The 26,870-nt window shown below is 33.7% G+C and overlaps 1 long non-coding RNA gene across 1 annotated transcript; it reads left to right on the plus strand.

Moving 5' to 3' along the window:
• The first annotated feature begins 17,536 nt into the window (after nucleotides 1-17,536).
• Nucleotides 17,537-21,975, plus strand: LOC122134650. The gene is made up of 6 exons (XR_006156525.1): nucleotides 17,537-17,871; nucleotides 17,972-18,034; nucleotides 18,739-18,817; nucleotides 19,710-19,813; nucleotides 20,752-20,872; nucleotides 21,798-21,975. It is a non-coding gene; the product is annotated as an uncharacterized LOC122134650 (long non-coding RNA).
• Nucleotides 21,976-26,870: the final 4,895 nt, after the last annotated feature.

The raw sequence follows: 26,870 nt of genomic DNA on the forward strand, positions 1-26,870 counted from the left end.
CTGTCTCCGGAGATCAAAGGATGCAGTAAAACAATAATAACATTATAACATTATAATATAACATTGTAACATCCTTAAAAACCATTAGGAAATTTACAGTGAGTTATAGTCTACACATCAAAAATAAAAAAAGATCTTTACACAAAAACGCTTACAGCATGCTATTTATTTATTTATTTTTGTAATTTCTTTATTTTGAAAGGGGATAATGTACATTAATAAACATTAAAACAATGTAAATGTACCCGAGTTAGCTCAAAAGTGCTTATTTTCATCGGTAGTCCCCCAGCCAGATTTAAACAAGGCAACCTTTAAAAATAATCAATTACAAAATCACAAAAAAAAATTGCATACAACACATTATGGTTAATAAATACAATTCATATAAAAATGATATAATATTTAAATACACACATAAAAGCATTAGTGCCCACAAGTTTGGTTGCTGTGTTGCATTGTGTTCCATTGCTGAACTGCTCTTACGGAGAAGACGGCCTGACCGAAAGCTGTTTTTCTCCGGGGTATGATGCAGTCTTCCCTCACTGCCCCTCTAGTTACCCTAACCTCACTGGATCTAAAATGTATAAAATCACATAGTGGAGGAGGTGCTAAGCCATATCTAATTTTATAAATTAAACAAATGTTTTTGAATTTAATTAGATTATCCCAGGTAAGTAACTGATATTTCCTCAGAATACTACAGTGGTGGTAGTGGTCCAGTTATCCAGTATTTTTAATGCTTGTTTGTATAATCTTTCTAATGGTTTTATTGTTGTAGAGTGAGTATTGGACCAGCTTATTAAACAATATGTTATGTGGGATAAAATCATGGAAAAAAATAAATATAATTTAGCAGCTTCTGTTGACATGAAATCTCTAATGAATCTGAAATTTGCTAGACTGAACTTAATCCTATTACTAACTTTTTTGATGTGAGTTTTGAAATTGAGATTTGAATCTATATATAATCCTAAATATTTATATTCTGTGACGACCTGTAACCTTTCTCCAGATATAAAAATTTCAGATTCTATATTTATATTGTTTTTAGAAAAAAAACATGGTAACTGTTTTAGATATATTCAATTGCAGACAGGATTGTTCAAGCCAGATTGAAATCCATGACACGGCCTCAGTTAGTTTAGAGGCAACTTCCTCTGCAGATTTTCCATAGGCCAAAATAACTGTGTCGTCTGCATACATCAAAGTGTCACAGTTCTTACACAAAGATGGTAACTCGTTAATGTATAAGCTAAAAAGAATTGGACCTAAAATTGAACCCTGTGGAACACCAGTTGATAATAGTAAGGGGGTGGAATTATATTGGTCAATTCTTACACTTTGTGAACGAGATAAAAGATATGAGTTAATAAGACTAATAAATTTTGAAGAAAAAAAAATAAATACATGAAGTTTGTGCAGTAAAACTGAATGGTTAACTGTATCGAATGCTTTTACGAAGATCTAAAAATATTCCTCCCACTATCCCTCCTTTGTCTATATTTGATTTAACCTTTTCCAGAAAATAACATGTTGCTGTCTCTCTGTAGAATGATAAGCCCTAAATCCAAACTGCATTGAGTGCAAAGGAAAAGAACTGCAATTAAGATGATTGATGATTTGTTTAGCAACCAATTTTTCAAAAACTTTAGATACTGTTGGCAAAATGCTAATCGGTCGGTAATTAGATGTAAGAAGGGAGTTGCCACCTTTAAATATAGGAATGACACTAGCAATTTTCCATGACTCAGGAAATTTCCCTTGCTCTAGTGACACATTGATGATATGTGTTAATGGACCCTTAATTGACTGACCTATTTGTTTTAGCATAAGTGTATCCATCCCATACACATCTTTTGCTCTTGAAGACTTAAGCTCTATAACTGCCTTTTCCACATCGGATATAGATACAGATTTTGGATATAGTGGGGGCTCAATTAACAAATCTGAAGTAATGACAGGTAAGTTGTTATATTTCACAGGGAAACTTTTAGCTATGGTATCCACAGAATCAACAAAATACTCATTTAGTGTCTGTACCACAGCAGATGGATCCTGCAAAATCATGCCATTATTCTTTAGCTGTATTGAATTATTACTAGAAGAAGTTTTACCTGTTAATTTATTCATCTGATCCCAAGTCGCTTTTGAGTTTCCATGACAATTTTTAATAATTGTGATAAAAAAGTCTGCCTTTGCTTTTCGTAGTTGTCTTATCACTCTATTTCGTAATGAAGCAAATTTTTGTCTCTCACACCATAGTTTTGATTTTATGGCTTTTTTAAGAGCATTGTCTCTGTCTTTCATTAACTGTTTAATATCATCACTGAGCCAGGGAAGTGAACACTTTCTGTTTTTATGTTTAACTGTCACTGCAAATTTCTTAATTTTTGTTTGTAAGCATTCAGTAAATTTCTGACTAATTATTTCCAATTCATTGTCCAATAATAGAGTGTCCCAGTTTATATTTCTTATTGCAGAGTGAAATTGATCCTGTTTGCTCCTTGGAATGCCAATGAACTCCTTTTTTCCGGAATGAGCTGCAAATCGCTTACTGGTTAATTTTCTTGTTATAAGCACCATGTTATGATCTGAAAGACCAATTAACATATTGTACGATTTTGTAATCCGTTCCGGGTGATTGGTGAAGATTAAGTCAATTAAGGTGCTAGAATTGTTTGTAATCCGTGTTGGTCCTTTAACCATCTGGACAAGATTAAATCCATCCATAATTTGCTGCAGTTTTTTCCTTATACTGTTATCGTCCCAGTGTAGATTAAAATCGCCCATCACTAAAACCTCCTTTTTAAAATCACACTGCTTTAACATTTCCTTGAACTTGTCATAAAAATCTATGTTAGCAGATGGTGGTCGATATAAAACTATTAATTTAAGAGACATCTGAGGTGCAAGAGATAAATTTAACCCAACACATTCTAAATCAATTGGGGATTTCCACTGAATTTCACTGCACTGTATACTGTCTCTCACATAGATCATTACCCCTCCCCCTTTAGCATCAGCTCTATCTCTCCTGTAGGAGACGTACCCCGGAACTAAAAGTGCAGCAGTAGGGGAATTTTTATGCAGCCAAGTTTCGGATAGGCAGAAAAAATCCAGATTTGATTCAGTCATCATGTGGATAATTTGATCGCTTTTTGATCTTAAGCTTCGGATATTTAAATGTATTGTTATTAGACATAATAGGCCTATGTGTGTGTGTGTGTGTGTGTGTGTGTGTATATATATATATATATATATATATATATATATATATATATATATATATATATATATATATATATATATATATATATATATATACATGGATTTCATGGATTATCTGCCGGTAAGGATCTGCCGCCCACAGTTAATTTTGATATTCTAGGTATTATCAAATTGCCAGAGTTTTGAGAATGCAGCGGACGTGGAGGACTATAATGTAACATGAGCTTGTTCAAATACTGAGGTACTAAACCATTCAGGGCTTTATAAGTAATAAGCAAGATTTTAAAATCTATATGATGTTTAATAGGTAGCCAGTGCAGTATTGACAGAACCGGGCTAATATGGTAAAACTTCCTGGTTATAGTAAGAACTATAGCTGCTGCATTTTAAAGCAGCTGGAGTTTGTTTATTAAGCGTGCAGAACAACCACCCAATAAAGCATTACAATAATCTAACCTTGAGGTCATAAACGCATGGATTAACATTTCTGCATTTGACATTGAGAGCATAGGTCGCAATTTAGATATATTTTTGAGATGGAAAAATGCAGTTTTACAAATGCTAGAAATGTGGCTTTCTAAGGAAAGATTGCTGTCAAATAGCACACCTAGGTTCCTAACTAATGACGAGAGCAGCCATCAAGTCTTAGACAGTGTTCTAGGTTATTACTAAAACGCTGTCTAAGACTTGATGGCTGCTCTGTCAATTCTTCGTCATCAGTTAGGAACCTAGGTGTGCTGTAAATAAATTTACAGACATTTCTAAAATTCTGTTTTCACTTTGTCATTATGAGGTACAGAGTGTAGAATAATGAGAAAAAAAATAATATAAACCATTTTAGTATCAGGCTGCAACATAAAATTAAAATAAGTGAAGGGAGTCTGAATACTTCTGAATGCACTGTATGTAATGATGTTATGTAATTTGATTACAAAATAAATGTAACTGTAATCAAAGTTACTGAGAAAAAAATGTAATTGGCAGATGGTGGTGTCCTGCAGTATCCTCTAGAGCAGTGGTTCCCAACCACGTTCCTTGAGGTCCCCCAACACTGCACATTTTGCATCTCTCCTTTCTCTGACACACCCTATTCAGGTCTCGGAGTCTCTACTAATGAGCTGATAATCTGAATCAGGTGTGTTTGATTAAGGTGACATGGAAAACATGCAGTCCCAGCTTACAGGGAACGTTCCCATAACTTTCACTAACGTTATGTAAAAGTTATGTAAATGTTAGAAAAAACATTCCTGACATAATGTTTCTGGAACAGTCTTATAATGTTTTCATAGTTAAAATACATGGTCGTAACGTTGAGGGGAAACGTTTTCATAACAGCGTTCTTGTAACGTCTTTATGATGCTATTTTTACTTGACTGATGTTCTCATAATGTTGAGTGAAAACGTTCCCATAACAACGTTCTTGTAACGTCTTTACGATGTTATTTTTACTTGACTGATGTTCTCATAATGTTGAGCGAAAACGTTCTCATAACAACGTTCTTGTAACGTCTTTACGATGTTATTTTTACTTGACTGATGTTCTCATAATGTTGAAGGAAAATGTTCTCATAACAACGTTCTTGTAACGTGTTTATGATGTTATTTTAATTGACTGATGTTCTCATAATGTTGAGGGAAAGCTTTCTCATAACAACGTTCTTGTAACGTCTGTATGATGTTATTTTTAATTGACTGATGTTCTCATAACAACATTCTTGTAACGTGTTTATGGTGTTATTTCATAACGTTGAACAAATACATTCTTAAAACACCATTATTGGAATGCCTTCATTTTAGAAGTTATGGGAACAGAAATTACGAGTGTGACCAGTCCCAGTCCCAGACAGCATGTAGTAATTAGGTGTAACGATTCATCGATATGGATCGATACATCGATACGATGTCTGACGATACGATGCATCGATGCCACACGTAAAATATCGATATATGTAGTATAAATAGGCACCTTATTTGGCACTGTCCACATTTTCACATAATGCCCGTCTATGCATTACCGCCAACGCGTGCATTCTCGCTCAAACTCGCGTAGCAGGACTCGATATAAGGACTGCCCTTGCCCGAAGGCACAAGGTGAAGCATAAAAGATGCTCGGGATTGTTGGTGGAACAGTCGAGCTCTGTGTGAGAAGTTTTCACCGCACACATCTGAAGCGTGCGCACGCACACAGACAGCCACGTCTAGACCGCGTGAATACTAAATCGAACTCTCTTCCACTTTTTTGTGCATGGATGAATAAATACAGACACAATTAAATCAAAATGCACATTTTGACAAATATCCTAGTAAACACAGTCGTTAGGCATATGTCTTAACGTAAACAGTTGAGAAAGAAAAGGCGTGTGTATCAGTATATTAAATCCGTGCTTTGTTTTTAAAGTGAAAGCAAACTAATAATAAATCTAATGCTGTCAAAGAAAAATACAAGTGCTCACTGCTCCTGACTAAATAACCGTTATAACATCAGAAATGATTCATCTATATTTAATTTATAGAGTGAAGACTGTGCAGTTATTTTAGATTTGATTAGCCTATTACATTTCTGTAGCGTACCTCAAAAACTGAGAGCTGAAAAACCTGAAAAGCACTGTTTATTGAACTTGTGTCTTTGTTGTATTGTAGTTATTTTCTGCTATTGCTTGTAATTTGGTTATCTGTAGAAAAGATTTTGAGCACTGAGCCCATAGTAGCAGCCAGAATTGTTTTTCCAATTGTTTATTTTCTTTATGATTTAAAAAATGTGTAGGCTTATTTTTTGTTGTGAATGTCCCAACTGAGGTACAGAATGTAAAATTTTCAGATAAATGTTCTTGTTATATATTTTGGTTGCATTTGTGAGTTAATAAAAATGTAGATGGTTGTTTAAAATAGATATAAAATATCAAAATATTGATATATCGATCGATATACTCCTGTATCAAATCGAATCGTAATCGTATCGTAGAATTTTTTGAGGTATCGGAAAATATCGTATCGCTGGGTATGAGATGTTCAGTGGCATCTTATTGTAACATTCCAGTCAAAACAGAAGTCAAATACCTAGGAATTATAGTAAATAAGAATCAACAGAACAGAAGTTTATTAAATTTTAATCCTGTTATTCAAAATACTCAAAGGAAATTAAATCAGTGGCTTTCAAGAGATTTATCATTAAAAGGAAGAGTTTTGATTTCCAAAGCAGAAGGTATATCCCGGCTAACTTATACAGCAATGGCTCTTCAAGTTGATAATAAAATTTCAAAGGAGATTGATAAGATGCTCTTTAATTTTGTTTGGAAAAATAGGATACATTATATAAGGAAAACTATTTTAATGAACTCATATGATAATGGTGGCCTCAACTTTCTGGACTTTACTACACTAAACAATACATTTAAAATCAACTGGATTAGACAATTTGTTAAATATCCAACCTCTATTTGGAATATTATTCCCTTTCATTTTTTATCCAATCTGGGTGGCATACATTTTTTTCTTGTTTGTAACTTTGACATCAACAAAATACCAGTGATGCTTTCTGCATTTCATCGACAAGCTTTTCTGTCGTGGAATTTGATTTTCAAACACAACTTTTCACCACACCATTACATTATTTGGAATACTAAGGACATATTATATAAACAAAAGTCTATTTTCTTAGAAAATTGGTTTCAAAATAATATTGTTTTGGTAGATCAACTATTTAATTCGCAAAGCCTTCTTTTTACATATGAGGAATTCATAAAAAAATTTAATATACCCATAACCCCAATGGAACTGTTTTCGGTGCTATTTCTTCTAAAATATGTATGTTGTTTAAACAGCACAAAAGAGTTAATTATGAGTAACTTCCATGGCTTTCACCAAATTACTCCCCTATAGGTAAAATATGTTTCTCTTGTAATAATAATAATAATAATAATAGATCAATAAGAGCCCTTTTCCAGAAGGATGTTGTTTCGAAACCAAATGTAATTCCATATTGGAGTAAATTTGTGAGTGATGTTGACTGGAAAAAAGTCTGGTTTCTGCCCAATCGATATCTTTTAACAAATAAGGTGAAAGAAGTATCCTTTAAACTTCTTCACAGAATATACCCTGCTAAACATTATTTAATTAAATTTAAAAAGGATATTGATGTTAGCTGTAGCTTTTGCAAGCAGAAACCAGAGACAGCTGTTCATTTATTTTGGCACTGCCCTTTTGTGTCTTTTTTTCTGGAAGAATATACTTGATTTTATTGTTGGATATGTTGATGGAGATTTCATTTTAGAGTGGAAAGATGTTCTTTTAGGTATTACTGTAAACTCCAAAGATAAACAGACCTGTATTTATTTTATTAATTTTTTTATTTTAATGGCTAAATTTCATATACACAAATGTAAATTTTCAGGTAAAAAAACGTGTTTTATAGCATTTAAAAATGAGGGGAAATACTATATTGAATCTATATTACCCTCGAAGAAACAAGAAGCTATTCGAATTTTGCAAGCATGTACACTTTTTAATGCATTCCTATAATTTTGTTTACATCTCACCCTAGCATTCTTTTTTTTTTTTTTTTTTTTGTATTGTTATTGTTACTATATGTTTATGATGATTGTTTAATTCTGTGCAATAAAAAAAAAAAAGAGTACTGTCCGCCATGTTTGGGCAGTTTGGATGCAAACAAAACAATTTATTATTTACCAAGATATATGGATGTATGGACTCATTTTGATAAAACACTTCTGGTGAGCATCGTTGAGCATTTCTTTTTAGTATTTAACTAGCGCAGGTGCTCATAAGCTCATAAATGAACTCACAAACCTTTACCTCACGTGTGAGACTGCAGCGAACCCGGCTTTGTGTGAAACCTAAGTAAAAAAATAAATAAACTATATAGTTTTCATTTTGATCGAACTGTTGTGTGGGTCTACTCTAGAGTTTTTACTCTGCAGAAAACTGACGAACAACCCAACCCACCAACAGACGAGGAAGATGAGGATGATAATCATAGTGGTCCAGCTTATACAAAGAGAAAGGTTTGTTTGTATTTTTACCTTCCACATTCTTATTTTTGTAAATGCAGTTGCAATAAGAAAACATATTTTTTCCCCATATTTCTTAAAGTATGTAAGAGTGAAGATTTGTTTAAGTGGGTCGTTGTTTTCAAATAACCTCAACTAGCATTAGCTAGTTTCAGCTATTTTTATGAGAATGTACTGTAGTCATATATGCATCAGTTTGTCTGAGATCATCTGCAATATCTCTGTCCTGCTTTTACAGATGCTAAATATAAGCAGACTACACAGATGCTCATCTGTGCCAAAACACACGTGACTACAACACAAACACAACATCACAGTTCATCACTTTGCTTTAATTGCTTCTTCACTCAGGATGTAAAGACACACAGGAGTAACTGATTATTTCTCTTAACATGCTACACATGTCTTTTAATATTTCTATGTTTTGTAGTAACCAATAGAAGCTGAAGGAATGGCAGACGTTACTCAGATACCTGTGAACACCGAGCAGTTGACTCCAAGACAGTGAAATCATCTTTATTGTACTTCTGACTGAACTAGCAAGGAGCATTAGAGACAATGAGAAAGTAAGTTCAAGTAAAATGTTTGCATTGACCATTTCACCGTGTTATTTTTTGCAGTAACTGCAGGGAATATTAATTGAAGATACCTGATCAACAGCAAGCTTTGGAGCTACTGAATGTGTATTTTTCAAGCATTTTATTGCAGGGTTCACTGTTATTTTTCTGCATAGCGATGACTGGTGAAAAGTGTTTATTAATTTACTTCAGTGTATAGTTAACCAGAATTCTGCCTTTTACGTTTTACCAAACCTCTTACTTTTGTTTGTCTGCAGAACTCAAAAGAAGATACTTTGAAGAATGCTGGTAATCAAACCCAACAAGTTTGTCAGGTTTGGACAGTACGAAGGGGACAAAATGATTTTCATATTTTGGGTAAACTCTCTTTAATTGGCATGCCACACACTAAATATTAATCATGCTGGGCACAGCCACTTATTGTGCTGTCACTGCAGTTAGTGCTGTAAATAGTCTGTCAAATAACAGGTACATTGATACAACATACATTTAATGTAGTTTACAATGATGCATTACGTTAGACCTTTACTAATAGATACTTGTATATTATTTGCTTTTTACAGGTGCAGAAATAAAAGCTCCCAAACAAAGATGTCACTGGATTAAGATGTGGAAAGACATGTTACACCACAACAACCATAAATCCTGTGTAATTTGAATATGGGCAACAACCGAGGAAAAGTACCCATTGTTTTACTCAAAAATGATCCATGGTAATAGTAATAGTAAATGATTAGATAAATAAATAAAAAGTACAAAATGGTTTTAATTTTAAAACTCTGCCATTTACTAATGTGTTGTTCAAAACACTAAGTTTTGGTGTATCTTTACAATAAGGTATCATTAGTTAACATTAGTAAATGTTGAAATTAACATTAAATAACGAGCAATACATTTGTTACAATTTGCATTAGTAGTATTATCATACCCTTTGTGTCAGATTGATGATTTATTAACCTGATTTATGGCTTGATTTATGGAGGGTCCAGTCAGCGTTGATTGACAGGTTGTCATATGTCAAATGTGTACATGGTCAGATTTATGAGTTGATTTATGGCTATATGACCTGTCTGTCACAGTGACTGTCATGTCACTGGGCCCTGTCACCCTTGATTGACATGACAGAGGTGTGTGTAAATCAAAAGATCAAACAGATTTGACTTTTGATGTATTTATTACTGGATATATGATGGTTTTATCTCTAACCAGAGCTGTGGGGGGGGGGTTTGTGGAGTTCCTTCCTGAGCAGTTCCTCACTTCCATTCAGGAGGAGGTGTTTGGGTTCTTCCTGGAATAAAATGGCTGAGCAAAAGTGCGTGTATTGACACCTTGACAGGATCAATGTTTGTTTGATCTATATGGTATATGTTAATAGCTAGACACCAACAGTGTGGCTACCGACTGGTCTACATCTAGCCCTAAGCAAGGAGGTTGTCTGGGCCTCTGGCTTCCGTGTTTGTGTTTTAGGTCAACACCTTTGGTGGATTGGTTTCTAGACACCAGAACCCAAATCTTCTCCCCTGTCTGTTTTCCTCCTGTGATGTAGTCTGTGTCCGATATAATGTTTTAGTATGTTTGTTAATGGGAATGTGGTTTGTTTGGGGTTGGAGGATATCCAGACATGTGACCATCTCAAACCTCCAAATGGTTCAGTTTTGCTTGATCTATAGGCTCAATATTGATAGCTATGAGGAGTCTTAAGTTAAAAATGATTCAACATCCTTGCTCACCGTCTCTATCCACCAAATCCACCTCACCTAACAATTTACTTCTGACTGTGAAGGTGTCTAACTGACAGTGTGTAATAGTATCTTCTACGTGCTTGTGTTAATGGCTTTACAACATCCACCTCATATTATGCACACAGAATCATGCTTTAGTTCAGTTCATAAAGCACAATAAAACAACAATGGTTCACCGTGGTGCTGAACAATATTGTTAAAAGAAATCAAAGTACATAACATAACATGATATGCCAAGACAAAACAAATTTTAAATAAACCCTGGTTTAAACAATGAATCAACACTTTAACTGATGCTTTGCTCTCTCTCTCTCTCTCTCTCTCTCTCTCTCTCTCTCACACACACACACACACACACACACACTGGGTTTCCATGTTTTATGGGGCATCCCATAGACGTAATGGTTTTTTATACTGTATAAATTGTATTTTCAATCACCAAACACCTACCTTACACATAAACCTACCCCTTACAGAAAACTTCGTTCATTTTAAGATTTTCAAAAATACTTAATTCTGTATGATTCATAAGCTTGTTTCTTCACGGGGACAAAAAAAATAAAAATCCACAAGGACAAGGATTTTGGATATTGCCATCATTGTCCATATAACGTAGGATATACCTGAACCACACACACACAAACACACACACACACACACACACACACACATCTGAGTATACTGAATTTAAAGTATGAGCAAAATCATATTTGTTGTTTTAACTTTTTTTTGTTATTTAAGAAATGTTTTGATTTTAATTTAATTGCTTAAACTCGGTAAAATAATTACACCTACAATTTTAAACATATTTAAAAGGTTAAACACATTGTGTGTCACTAAAGCAAGGCAAACTGTCTATTGTCTTTTTTTTTTTTTTTAATAACCTGATAACCAACATTGTTTCTTTAGATCATTTATGCACCCAAGTGCTTTTCTCACACGAGTAGAAAACTCTTTGGCTGTGTTTGTGACACCAGTAATTTTTACTTCAGAAAACTTTTTAAATGTATGACTGAACTTTTTTCATTCGACAGAACTACTTTTTTCAAATTATTTACCCGGCCTATAACAGTTGGTGTAAATGTTCTTGCCTAGAACAGAAAACACTATTTTGTAGGCATCATGATGTTTTTAAATTATTTGCTAAAAGATTAAACACACTAGAATCTGTGATTTTCAAAATTAAAGAAATGTACAAGCTAAGGATGTTTCAACTATTATCACCATTTCCTTTTGACCCTGATAAACTGGTAATGAATTTTCTACCCAAGTGACACGATATATAGTTCTCATATTATGTGTGTAAATAGCTGTGCTAAAACATTTATTATTGGATGCCAACAGATTGTCAAGGAGGTGTCACATCGAGTAGAAAACTCTTTGGATGTGTTTGACAAACACATAATTTTTAAATCAGAAAACTTTTTAAATGTATGACTGAACTTTTCTCATTTGACAGACCAACGTTTCAAATTATATACCCGACGTGTTTAACAGCCACAGGGGAATAAATGCTGTTTTCTAAAGTTCATGAAACCTTTATTGGTGTAAATTTCTCACCTAGAACACAAAAGTTGTACATTTTGACTATTTAACTATTTTGTAGGTATCATGTAATGTTAAATGTTTTACTAAAAAAAATCAAAGCACCAGCAGCTGTGATTTTCAAAATGAAAGAAATGTGTACATTACATAAAAGCTAAGGATGTTTCAACTATTAACATCATTTCCTTTTGACCCTGATAAACTGGTAATGAATTTTCTTTGCAAGTGACACAATATACAGTTCTCATACTATGTGTGTAAATAGCTGTGCTAAAACATTTATGACTATTTTTGTATGCCAACAGATTGTGTCAAGGATGTGTCTCATCTAAGAATCACAATGTTTTGTAAATCACAATTTTCTTACACCACTAGTTTTAGCCATATCAAGATTTTGGATGGCCGTTCACAATTTGTTTGTTGGACTTTGTACGTTTTTAGGTGAAGACATCTCTTTGTGAGCTGTCATCATAATAGGAATAAATAAAAATTAAGAAATTAAGTTACTGTTTTTCTCTTTGAGATATTTCTTTTAGTGCAACTTTGTGTCTGTCCACAAAGCGTGATCACATGAAGCAACAACACAAAAATGAAGTCTAGCTGTTTTACCCTTAAAACTATTACAACTGAAACAAATCAAATGGTTCCACTGAAAGCTGCACACTCATTTAAGTTTGAGCATGTTAAAGTTTTCCACACTCTTGTGTAGATTAATTTTATCCATAACCTTTCGTGTATTCAAGTGACCAAATCACAAAGAAAGAGAGCATAGCAAGAAAACAAATGTCTACAATGCATATAGAATTCAGAATACAATTGTTTATTTATTTATTTATTTTTTAATGTGGATTTGTGAATGATATTTTTATTTACTACACTAGATTTAGTAATCTTGTTCAGATAGCAGATGGCACAATTCACATTTTGTTTGTTTGGCTTTAAGACTTCTCTGTAAGTTCATGCTATTCCTTGCATGGGATAGAGAGCATGATGAGCACACACCTATTCATTTAAGAAAAATTATTAAACATTTGACTGAACTTTTTTATTATTTTGACAAACCTCCATTACAAAGGATTTCCCCTGATGTGTTTATCCACAGAATCTTTTCCAATGCAATGACATCAAACATTAAAGAATGTTATCAGTTCCTATCGTCATCTTCTTTGACTCAAATAAAACAACATCTCTGGTGTACGTAAGCATCTACAATGTGTGCATGTGCTAAACATCTTTGTTTCTCCACTTCTCTCATAGTTTTAGATGTAATGCAAACACATTTGAGGACTATGGTGTTCCACACTTTTGTTAAGGTTATAGAAAACAAAAATCAAACAATCTTAACATAGGAATTATCTTTGCACAAAACAAACTGACTAAAAATCATTGAATTACGAAATGCATAAATACACAAATGCATATGTGTATGGGATTTGGCAAAAGAGTATTTTAGCTATAATGAGCACATGAGACAGAAATCCTTTCTTCTGTTCTATTGTGAATGTGTGATTTGTAAATACTATTTTTCCACCAGAGATAATCTGTTTACATTTTGTTTTTGCATAGTTTTCAGGTGTTGAGTTCTTTCTGATTGTGCTCAAACATGTAGTTCATGTTCATAGCAATTTATGAACAACTACAGCATAAAAATAATTTATCACTACATCTAGTGCTCTCGTTCATATAGCTGATGACGATGTTCACATTTTTATTTGTCATACTCGTTTGTTTCAACATTTCCACTTGACATTAAAGAGTAGACCTATGTGTACACCCCATCGGTCATAAGCATAAGCATCTACCTAAGTGTGCTAAGATTTGTCTGTTTTGTCCACTTTTGGCAGATTTGCTAGAGGGACTATGTCAACTTGTTGTAATGTGATTACGTTTAAGATCCATAAGTTTGCACTACACGCCCTTGAATAGGTTATAGACATACTCTTTTATACAGGACATATGTTTGCACAACAGAAATATGTGTCAGAATAACAAATACCGAATAGTGAAAACCTCTCTTCTAAACTATTGTGAAAACTTTTAATGTTGGTTTTGATGTCTGCTCCACCAGCTGTGTATCTTTTTTATTGTTTTTGTACAGTTTTTTTAGAGACTATTCTCAGAGTTTGGTCAAACAGACCTGTGAGTGTTCACAGGAAAACATGAACAAAATACAATATAAGATGATTAAATGAATGTCAAGAGAGTGTTTAAACTGAGATTGTGACGTACTTTAGAACTTTTTCTGGTCTATCTGTGTCACAAAGACACATAATAGCCCCTAGCTCAACTTGAAAATGAGTCTTGCCTTTTTCTGTTATGACTGTTACACTTAATACAAAGCCTGTCTATTACACTTAAAGTTAGACATTAAAAGTCAAGGATGCCACAGCCACTATTTCCTTCGTCTGTGTCTCTTAACATCACACCAGTAAATAAATCAGAGATGACATGTAGTTAATTGTTTTAGTCCATTTTAGACGGTCTGCACCAACACACAGACACATGTTTTAGTTATTCCTCAGACCAAAAGGTTTGATCCGGGAAACACACACAACTGCAACTGCATGTTGTCATGATTGTCTACATAATTGATCTACTTTTATTAAAACAACACAGTGTGAAGTTACTGTCTTCAACAGCACGGCCCCTGAAATGTTGTAGTATACAGTATATTTTATTTTTCACTAAATATCTAAACATTTATCTGGCTTAAAATATTAGTTGTTACGTGTTTACAAAGTTGTCATGTCTGACGTTTATATTTTTAAGAACATTTGATATAGTTTATCGTTTTCAATTTTATAACATATATTTTACCAAACCTTAAGGCCTGAAAAATACGTTTAGCATCAGTCCAAATTTCAGCTGTTAGCCAGAAAATGCAAGTGAGCCGGGATTTCATTACCGAGATAATCTACAGAATGTGAAACTAGCTCACTGTTACATCAGAGTTTTTGAATTCTAGTTTATGTTGAATAGTGTTTGTTACTGTTCCACATGTTTAACACCACATTACTCCATTGGGAAGACACGTACTGTATAAATCACAAAAGTTTTTCACTGTAGTAGGCCTGAAGGTAACTCTGAAACCAGACCAAACAAAAAATAGCTTGAGCCTTAGTTGTAGTAGTATGAAAATCATTGTGTTTTATCTTTCAATGATTTGTTTGTGTTGTTCTGAACCACTGTTTCATTTTTACCATACAATTCGTATTGTATTGTAAAAAGTTTTGTATATGAGTGTCTGTTTTTTTTTTGTTTTTTGTTTGTTTGTTTGTTTGTTTATTTGCAAACAGTACTGCTGTAATGTTAGTGAACTCTTTGTGTTCTCGGCTTGTGTACTCGCTTTGTTCATATACATCAGTATTCCTTGAATTTGCTCGATTAAATTAAGTATTTAACACAATTTTGGGTAATGTGTGTGTGTGTGTGTATGAATATAAAATGCAGCACAAATCTTTGAAAATATTTTATCCTGAAATAAAATATTTTGATTAAAGATTACAAGTTAAGACGCTTGTCATTTTTTTCAAGTAACGGTAATTTATTACAGCTTTGGAAAACTTAATCCAATAGCCATTTATTAAACATTCAGCAAGGAACACATAGATGGATGAGTAAACTCTGAAAAAGAAACATTACAATATCATTGCTCAGGTTTGTTATACCAAATACATTATTATCAGACAGATCATTCGGTTTTAAAATACATTTAAATTGACTGAAATAGCTTGTTTATCATTGAAAAAATTGTGTTTAACATGGGTATGTCACATTACTCGAAATATAGACTCATTTTGCAGCATTCGAAAGGGTTGACCTCAGGAAGAGGCCAGTCACAATTATACTCATCAGAGTCAAAGTTTGTTTCACACCTGTGGGTGTGGCATCCTTGACTTTTAATGTCTAACTTTAAGTGTAATAGACAGGGTTTGTATTAAGTGTAACAGTCATAACAGAAAAAGGCAAGACTCATTTTCAAGTTGAGCTAGGGTCTATTATGTGTCTTTGTGACACAGGTAGACCAGAAAAAATTCTAAAGTACGTCACAATCTCAGTTTAAACACTCTCTTGACATTCATTTAATCATCTTATATTGTATTTTGTTCATGTTTTCCTGCAAACAGTCGCAGGTCTGTTTGACCAAAATCTGAGAATAGTCTCTAAAAACTGTACAAAAACAATAAAAAAGATACACAGCTGGTGGAGCAGACATCAAAACCAACATTAAAAGTTTTCACAATAGTTTAGAAGAGAGGTTTTCACTATTCGGTATTTGTTATTCTGACACATATTTCTGTTGTGCAAACATATGTCCTGTATAAAAGAGTATGTCTATAATCTATTCAAGGGTGTGTTGTGCAAACTTATGGATCTTAAACGTAATCACATTACAACAAGGTGACATAGTCCCTCTAGCAAATCTGCCAAAAGTGGACAAAACAGACAAATCTTAGCACACTTAGGTAGATGCTTATGCTTATGACCGATGGGGTGTACACATAGGTCTACTCTTTAATGTCAAGTGGAAATGTTGAAACAAACGAGTATGACAAATAAAAATGTGAACATCGTCATCAGCTATATGAACGAGAGCACTAGATGTAGTGATAAATTATTTTTGTAATGATGACTTGATAGCTAGGACTGTAACTGTAGCTAGTTGGGGATTAGTGACCACTGTGGTGCATCGATAAGAATGCAATTAGATGCTGTAAATCTCTTTGATGGGTTTATTGACAGTCAGCAGAGGATTATCTGTCTTCATGAATGTACAGTATGTGTGCCCTGCTGAAAAAAACAATAGAAACCATTACAGAATTTGTAATGGTTTTAATGGTTCTAATGGGAATTCTAATGGTTTTAATGGACACTGTAATGGTCTCTGTTGGTCTCTATTGGTAATTTGCTTTCTTCTATTGGTGGCATGTATTGTCTATTGGATACCATTAAGGACCAACAGAACACCTTTGGAAACTTCTGGTGGTATCTACTGGACACCAGTAGAAAAATCATTATGACTCCAATAAATTAAGTGGTTTCTTTGGAAAACTGTAATGGTCTTAGTGGGTAGGCTAGACTGCTGAAAAAAAAAAATACAATAAAATAAATGAACACACAAACAATAGAAACCATTACAGAATTTGTAATGGTTTTAATGGTTCTAATGGGAATTCTGTTGGTTTTAATGGACATTGTAATGGTCCTTATGGGTCTCTATTTGTAATTTGCTTTTCTCTTATTTGTGGCATGTATTGTCTATTGGATACCGTTAAGGACCAATAGAACACCTTTGGAAAACTTCTGCTGGTACCCACCCAGCACCAGACGTCATTTGGACACATCGTTTTTTTTTTTTTTTTTTTTTTGCTAAATCTCGGCCCGTCATGGCCTTCTTTTTAGATCAAAAATTGACGTTGAAAGTTGGTCTTTGCTTGTTTCGTCGGATTTGGTCCAAATTTTGCCCTAAACTCAGCAATGGTCTTTGTTTTGTCTGTCTGATTTGGTTCAAATATAGCCCCAAAATCTATGTTTAATATTAGGTTTTTGTTTGGTCCATCTGATTTGGTCCAAATTTAGGCCAAAATAAATGTTGAAATAACAGTGAAATTCTGCGTGACTTCTACCGTGCTGTAATGGGCGCGCGCGCTGAACTGGAGCGGAGGACGTCACCATGGAAACGAGGCGGCAGCCCAACCGTCAAGCAGCTGAACGCTGACTCTCAATGTGGTTTTCACTATTGTTTTTTAGGTAAGTTTCGTCTATATAATTACACAAATAGTACATTAAAGTGTTCTGACACTTTATTTAATGTAAATGATACGCTTCCGTTTTAATATTTACTTTATAGAAATGGTTTAGTGTCGTCAGAAAAAGTCCGTTAGCATCTCCACTGTAAGGCTAACTACAAGAGGTAACGATAAACTTGAGCTCTTATTTATTAAGTTTGGGCTTTTAATGTCATCTTATGTGTAGATGATCTCGGTCTCTCTCTCTCTCTCTCTCTCTCTCTCTCTCTCTCTCTCTCTCTCTATATATATATCTTAACGGATGAATGGAAGTAAGCTAATTAATTTAACCTAAAAGTATGCACTGTACAGTTAACGTTACATCACTTACAATGGGCTGAAACCTTCAGGTTTTGATCTTTCATAGTAAACACATAAATACCACTTGTTCTGTTATTTCAGAAGTGCCAGAAAAGAAAAAAAACCTCTATGACACAGGAGATGTTCCTGATTTTAAAATTTCTGAAGGGAGATAATGAAAACACAGCACACACACACACCACACACACACACAGAGAGAACACAGACACACAGAAACACACACACACACACCACACACACACACACATATATATATATAGATATATATATATAAGGTATATATGTGTGTGTGTGTGTGTGTTTGTTTGTGTAGTTATTTTGATGTCCACGCTGTAGGAGCATTACTAAATTAGTAAAACTAAAATGTTTAAGTCTTTTTTTTTGTATATATTCTGTCAATTATTATTTTTCTTTTCTGCATTTCACCTCTGCTATAGTTTATTTATAATAAACCTGTCATTGTATAATGAATATTGTTGTCTCTGTGACAGTATGTTTATGTTCCTAGGTTCTTCCATGCTGATGGCTGTGCTCTAGAGTCATATCTCCTGTCGAAGAACATTTTTAGACATTATGAACCATGAAAAGTAAGTAATTCCTCAAACATACACTACCATTCAAAAATGTAAGGGTCAGATTTGTAAAAATAAATATTTTATGCTCACCACTGCTGCATTTATTTTGATTAAAATACAGTAAAATAGTAATATTGTGAAATTACCATTTTATAACTATTTTCTATTTCAGTATGTTTTAAAAAAGTGATCAAAGCTGAATTTTCAGCATCATTACTCCAGTCTCCAGTGTCACATAATCCTTCAAATATTAGTCCATTCTAATAAAGTGCAAGAAGCTCTTACAAATATTAATGTAAATAGTAATTTTTTCCTTTGGTGATTTGTATTGTATACCCAGAATGCAATGCACAATGAAGTAGATTCCAATTCTCTAACTCCAAGCTACACACTCTCACACCGTGTCTACACTGGACGCACCAAAGTGACTTGAAAATCATTTGAACTTTGTCAGTACATCATAAATAGAAACAGGCATCAGTTTACCGTCTGTGATTTGTTGTGTTGTGCCATGCCACATCCAGTGTAGAGAGCATTAACTGATTCTAATAGGCTCTGTTGTATTTTGTTGTGCCGTCCAGTGTAGACACAGTGTTAGACCTCTTATTAAATATCATTACATATGATTCATGTATGATGCCATTCATCACTGATAGATCTTTTCTATTTCATCGATAAACCACAAGGTAACTGTAACATATTTAAACAATATTAATAAGAATAAATAAAAATGCATCTGTGACTTACTGTAATATTGCTTCTTATTTTTCAGTGGGTTGAAAGTTCTTATTAAACACATAGCTTTATTCTCATCTCTGTGCATTTTCAGACATGTGCATATTTCTGAATCAAATTTTTTTTAACTTTTTAACATCATGATATTGGTTGTCTTCTCTTTTGTCAGAGTTTAGCTCCAACCCCAGTTAAGCAGATCTGGGCAGCTGATCAAGGATCACCAGAAACTCTGCAGAACATTGGTCCTCCAGCCCAGGACTGGACACCAGTGTTGTAAGTCATTAATCTAGAAGTCATCCTGCCTCTTTGAAGTGTCATGTTCAGAATATATTACAGGAGATCTCTCATTGTCTCTTAAGGTCCACTTACATGCAGAGTTTTGCTCCAACCTGCATTGCACCTGAACACAATTAATCTAAGGTCTTCAGTAACCAAAATTTTTACCAACGATTAGTGGTTGTCACCGGTACCAAAATTTTCAGTACCAAAGCAAAACACAAAAACATACTAATTAATTTTTTATTATATTATTATTATTATTATTAGCTGCACTTATACTAACAATTAACACTTATACTAACAATTAACTAACAAAACAGCGTTCATTTCAATCCGACATTCAAATGTTTATCAGGATATAGATACACAATTATATATATCCTGATAAACATACACCAGAATGACAGTCAATCACTGATCTTTATTGAACTGCTTTTATGGTTTTAATAATTACTTTATTTGTAATGAACACAATAAAGGGATTTTACAATGGATTATTTGTTTTTTTTTTTACTTGAATGCTTTTGTTTAGATGTAAAATAAAAAGTGAATTATTATTAAGAAAAGAACTGCAGGAAAAGATGCAATGTTGCTCTGTGATTTTGCTTTGGAACCTTTAGAAAACTTTAACCTGATTTTTTCTCAAAATTGACTTTGCCAACTCTTTCAACTTCAAACTGGTGTAGCTCACCTGCTCATTTTGTCAGATTTCAACAAATTATACATCATTTTGAAGGATTTTTAATGAGAATAATAATAATAATAAAAAAAAAATTGCTCATTGTGACTTATTTTGCCAGCACAGGTCACACATGCTAATTAATTTCCACTTGAGAGTGGTCAGATTTAAAGTCTGAGATTAGTCCATCAGTTCTTGAATTTCAATTTGTTTATATGTGTGTGTGTGTGTGTGTGTGTGTGTTTGAAACAAGAGTGTCTGTCTCAGAAGCTGAAGAAAAGAGGCCACACCTCAGAGGAAATAAGCGCTTCCTAAGGGTACGGAAATACCTGGCTGAGAAGATCAGTGACATAAACCAGATAAAACTGTCAGTGGTAAGTATTTACATATCCATATATGAATGTAATTGTTACAACCTCTTATATGATTTGAAGTGAATAGAGACTATGTACCATAAAAAGTAGACAACGTAATTATTCAAGACTATTTGTGACCCTGGACCACAAAACCAGTTATACGGGTATTTTTTTTTAAATTTAGATTTTTATATCAATAATATTAAGAATTAATTTTCCATTAATGTATGGTTTGTTAGGAGGACAATATTTGTCTGAGATACAACCATTTGAAAATCTGGAATCTGAGGGTGCAAAAAAATCTAAATATTGCGAAAACTATTTAAAGTCCAAAGCAAAGCATTTTATTAATCAAAAATTAAGTTTTGATACATTTATGGTAGGAAATTTACAAAATATATTCATGGAACATGATCTTTACTTAAAATCCTAATGATTTTTGGCATGAAAGAAAAAATCGATAATTTCGTCCCATACAATGTTTTGTTGTCTATTGCTATAAATAAACCCCAGCAACTTAAAACTGCTTTTGTGCTGCAGGGACACATTTATTCACTCACTCATAACAACAAACAACACTGAACTACACCTTAAACCATTGAGATATTCAACACAGCGGACAATAATTAATGAAAATATGCATCTATTAAAGCAGTGCATAAGATAAATTAAAAATTATCTGCTTTAAAAAATGTGTCCATTACGCATTTTATAAACATAAAATGTGTAATGGACAAAAGTTCATATCTGTCAAGAATTTGAATCTGCTCAAAGTGGCCCCAAAGTGTTGGACGAATTTAATCATGATGATGTTTTGTCAACAACTAAGTTTTTTGCAACTTTTTTGAGATTGCCATATAAATATATGTATGGATAATCTCACATACTGGTAATGTGGTTTAAGTGGTACATTGTCCTAACAAATTTTCCTTCTCTTTTGCAGGTCTAAGACAGCTACAATGAAGCCACAAATGCAGTTCATAGTTCCTGTATTTCTATAATGCATTAATGAATAACAATAATTTTAAAAAAAATTTAATGTCAAGGTTTTGTGTTAATTCCAGCTATGTTGAGTATTCTGTGAATAATTTTGATTTTAGGTACATATTCTTAATTCTTTGCAAAACAAACCTGAACTGTTTGCTATTGAAAGGTTGGTATTCAGTTTTAAATAAATAAAAATGATATTCTTGACAAAACCTGTGTATAGTTGTATTAATAATTTAAATTATTTAATTAATCAATGGCCTAATTACCAGTTATCAGGTAAACATTCAAATCAGAACCAATACAAAACTGCAACGGAAACCATTAAATATGTGCAAATAAAAACCAATAGAAACTTGTAATGGAACCATCAGAACCAATACAAAACTGTGATGGAAACCATTAAATGTGCAAATAAAGACCAATACAAACTTGTAATGGAACCATCAGAACCATTACAAAACTGTGATGGAAACCCATTATGTGCAAATCGTGACCAATACAGATTTGTAATGGAAACCTATACAAACCAATAAATCCTAATGGAATATGCCCAAAACACACTACGTAATGGAAACCATTTGGTAATGGTTTTAATGGTTAATTGCTGATGGTTTGTAATGGTTTTGTAATGGAAACCATTAGAATTTCTGTAATGGTTTCTATTGTTTTTTTCAGCAGGGTGGTTCTACAATAAACAATAAAAGAAAGAAAATATCAGCATACAATTAAACAACAGTGCTGACATGATTAAATTAGTAAAACTAATAAATTGTAATTATTATACCTTTCCCTTTAAGTAGCCTAGCTGGTTATACATATCAAATAACCAAATAAAATACCAGGTAACACACATTATCTTCTTACTGAATTAAAGAACAGCCTTCGTACTGCTAGTTCTCAATACTATCAACCCAAAAAAACATAGTTCTCTACTACTCAACCATAATTACACTCAAATAATAACTATACAGTGTCAGGTAAGCACACACATAAGCATAATATTAATATAAACAAATAAAACTAGGCATTAGCATGATGCTAGCGAACTTTATGCTAACATACTACATTTCAATGGAGTATCTAAGAATAGACTCCTTTTACAACCTGAGGCACCGAAACACATATGTAAACATTTACACCAGGGTACTCACATGTCTCTGAACGCACACATGTACAGATAGCGGCACGGACGACAACTATTCACCTCAGAAATATCTAACGACAATGCGTTTCCCGGCCAATCTCACGACCAACTCAAAAACGAAACTAAAAACTGTCGTCGCGAAAACTGAAAACGAAGCCGCTGATTGGCTGATCCCTGTTACAGCGAGTCCTTCTTCACAATTTTTATGCTGTAGTTGTTCATAAATTACTATGAACATGAACTGCATGTGTGAGCACAATCAGAAAGAACTCCAACAGCTGAAAACTATGCAAAAACAAAATGTAAACAGATTATCTCTGGTGGAAAAATAGTATTTACAATTTCACACATTCACAATAGAACAGAAGAAAGGATTTCTGTCTCATGTGCTCATTATAGCTAAAATACTCTTTTGCCAAATCCTGTACACACTTCTGCATTTCGTAATTCAATGATTATAGTCAGTTTGTTTTGTGAAAGATAATTCCTATGTTAAGATTGTTTGATTTTTGTTTTTCTACAACCTTAACAAAAAATGTGGAACACCATAGTCCTCAAATGTGTTTGCATTACATCTAAAACTATGAGAGAAGTGGCGAAACAAAGATGTTTAGCACATGCACACATTGTAGATGCTTACGTACACCAGAGATGTTGTTTTATTTGAGTCAAAGAAGATGACGATAGGAACTGATAACATTTTTAATGTTGATGTCGTTGCATTGGAAAAAGATTCTGTGGATAAACACATCAGGGGAAATCCTTTGTAATGGAGGTTTGTCAAAATAATAAAAAAGTTCAGTCAAATGTTTAATAATTTTTCTTAAATGAATAGGTGTGTGCTCATCATGCTCTCTATCCCATGCAAGGAATAGCATGAACTTACAGAGAAGTCTTAAAAACAAAAACAGCCAAACAAACAAAATGTGAATTGTGCCATCTGCTATGTGTTTAATCTTTTAGGCGAATAATTTAAAAACATCATGATGCCTACAAAAATAGTGTTTTCTGTTCTAGGTAAGAACATTTACACCAACTGTTATAGGCCCGGTAAATAATTTGAAAAAAGTAGTTCTGTCGAATGAGAAAAGTTCAGTCATTACATTTAAAAAGTTTTCTGAAGTAAAAATTACTTTGTGTCACAAACACAGCCAAAGAGTTTTCTACTCGTGTGAGAAAAGCACTTGGGTGCATAAATGATCTAAACAAACAATGTTGGTTATCAGGTTATTAAAAAAAAACAAAAAAACAAAAAGACAATAGATAGTTTGCCTTGCTTTAGTGACACACAATGTGTTTAACCTTTTAAATGTTAAAAATTGTAGGTGTAATTATTTTACCGAGTTTAAGCAATTCGATTTAAAATTAAAACATTTTCTTAAATAACAACAAAAAGTAAAAACAACAAATATGATTTTGCTCATACTTTAAATTCAGTATACTCAGATGTGTATGGTGTGTGTGTGTGTGTGTGGTTCAGGTATATCCTACGTTATATGGACAATGATGGCAATATCCAAAATCCTTGTCCTTGTGGATTTTTTTTTGTTTTTGTCCCCGTGAAGAAACAAGCTTATAAGTCATACAGAATTAAGTATTTTTGAAAATCTGAAAATGAACGAAGTTTTCTGTAAGGGGTAGGTTTATGTGTAAGATTGGTGTTTGGTGATTGAAAATACAATTTATACAGTATAAAAACCATTACGTCTATGGGATGCCCCATAAAACATGGAAACCCAATGTGTGTGTGTGTGTGTGTGTGTGTGGTGTGTGTGTGTGTGTGTGTGTGAGAGAGAGAGAGAGAGAGAGAGAGAGAGCAATGTGTGTGTGTGTGTGTTGATTCATTGTTTAAACCAGGGGTTTATTTAAAAGTTGTTTTGTCTTGTCATATCATGTTATGTTATGTACTTTGATTTCTTTTAACAATATTGTTCAGCACCACGGTCAACCATTGTTGTTTTATTGTGCTTTATGAACTGAACTAAACATGATTCTGTGCGCATAATAGGAGGTGGATGTTGTAAAGCCATTAACACAAGCACGTAGAAGATACTATTACACACTGTCAGTTAGACACCTTCACAGTCAGAAATAAATTGTTAGGTGAGGTGGATTTGGTGGATAGAGACGGTGAGCAAGGATGTTGAATCATTTTTAACTTAAGACTGCTCATAAGTTTATCTATTCAACCTACAGATTAGGTTGTACTGATCTCACAGAGGTGTTAGCATACACACATACAGATGAGGTAGAAAGAACATGCCCAACATAACACCTTTTCAGAAACATATAGAAATAACCAAGATGGCGGCGCGTCCACACGCAGCGGCTTCTCTCTGTCCCGACAGAACGGTGTTTTCGTGTTTTTTGTCCTGTGAGTCGCAGTGTTTTTGTACGTCGTCATCGCGTCTATCTTCTTTAAGCGCGCATACAGTCGTGAGTTTCTGCTGGATGTCGGCAGAGCCGCATTTTTAGAGTTAAACTCCGCGCACGCGGAACAGCTGCGGGCCGTCGGACTGCTCCGGAGGCCTACATCATCACCAACCCCCCACTACTGCATCTCGCCCACAGCGTAGGCGCCACAAGAGGCGTGAGAGGAAGCAGAAGAGGGGTAAGCGCGGAGGTATCCAGGCTAGGCTAACGGCTAACCCACACAAGCCATCTATCCTCACCGTCGTACTGGCTAACATACGCTCTTTGGACAATAAACTGGACTACATCTGATTACTACGTTCAACTCAGAGGACTGTAAGAGACTGTTGTGTGTTTGTATTCACGGAAACATGGCTCAGATTGCTGATGGTTTGTAATGGTTTTGTAATGGAAACCATTAGAATTTCTGTAATGGTTTCTATTGTTTTTTTCAGCAGGGTGGTTCTACAATAAACAATAAAAGAAAGAAAATATCAGCATACAATTAAACAACAGTGCTGACATGATTAAATTAGTAAAACTAATAAATTGTAATTATTATACCTTTCCCTTTAAGTAGCCTAGCTGGTTATACATATTAAATAACCAAAATAAAATACCAGGTAACACACATTATCTTCTTACTGAATTAAAGAACAGCCTTCGTACTGCTAGTTCTCAATACTATCAACCCAAAAAAACATAGTTCTCTACTACTAAACAATAATTAAACTCAAGTAATAACTATACAGTGTCAGGTAAGCACACACATAAGCATAATATTAATATAAACAAATAAAACTAGGCATTAGCATGATGCTAGCGAACTTTATGCTAACGTACTACATTTCAATGGAGTATCTAAGAATAGACTCCTTTAACAACCTGACGCACCGAAACACATATGTAAACATTTACACCAGGGTACTCACATGTCTCTGAACGCACACATGTACAGATAGCGGCACGGACGACAACTATTCACCTCAGAAATATCTACAATGCGTTTCCCGGCCAATCTCACGACCAACTCAAAACGAAACTAAAAACTGTCGTCGCGAAAACTGAAACGAAGCCGCTGATTGGCTGATCCCTGTTACAGCGAGTCCTTCTTCACAATTTTTATGCTGTAGTTGTTCATAAATTACTATGAACATGAACTGCATGTGTGAGCACAATCAGAAAGAACTCAACAGCTGAAAACTATGCAAAAACAAAATGTAAACAGATTATCTCTGGTGGAAAAATAGTATTTACAATTCACACATTCACAATAGAACAGAAGAAAGGATTTCTGTCTCATGTGCTCATTATAGCTAAAATACTCTTTTGCCAAATCCTGTACACACTTCTGCATTTCGTAATTCAATGATTTATAGTCAGTTTGTTTTGTGAAAAGATAATTCCTATGTTAAGATTGTTTGATTTTTGTTTTCTACAACCTTAACAAAAATGTGGAACACCATAGTC

Source organism: Cyprinus carpio, chromosome B15 (assembly GCF_018340385.1).
Source record: "Cyprinus carpio isolate SPL01 chromosome B15, ASM1834038v1, whole genome shotgun sequence".
In the NCBI taxonomy this organism is placed as follows: domain Eukaryota; kingdom Metazoa; phylum Chordata; class Actinopteri; order Cypriniformes; family Cyprinidae; genus Cyprinus; species Cyprinus carpio.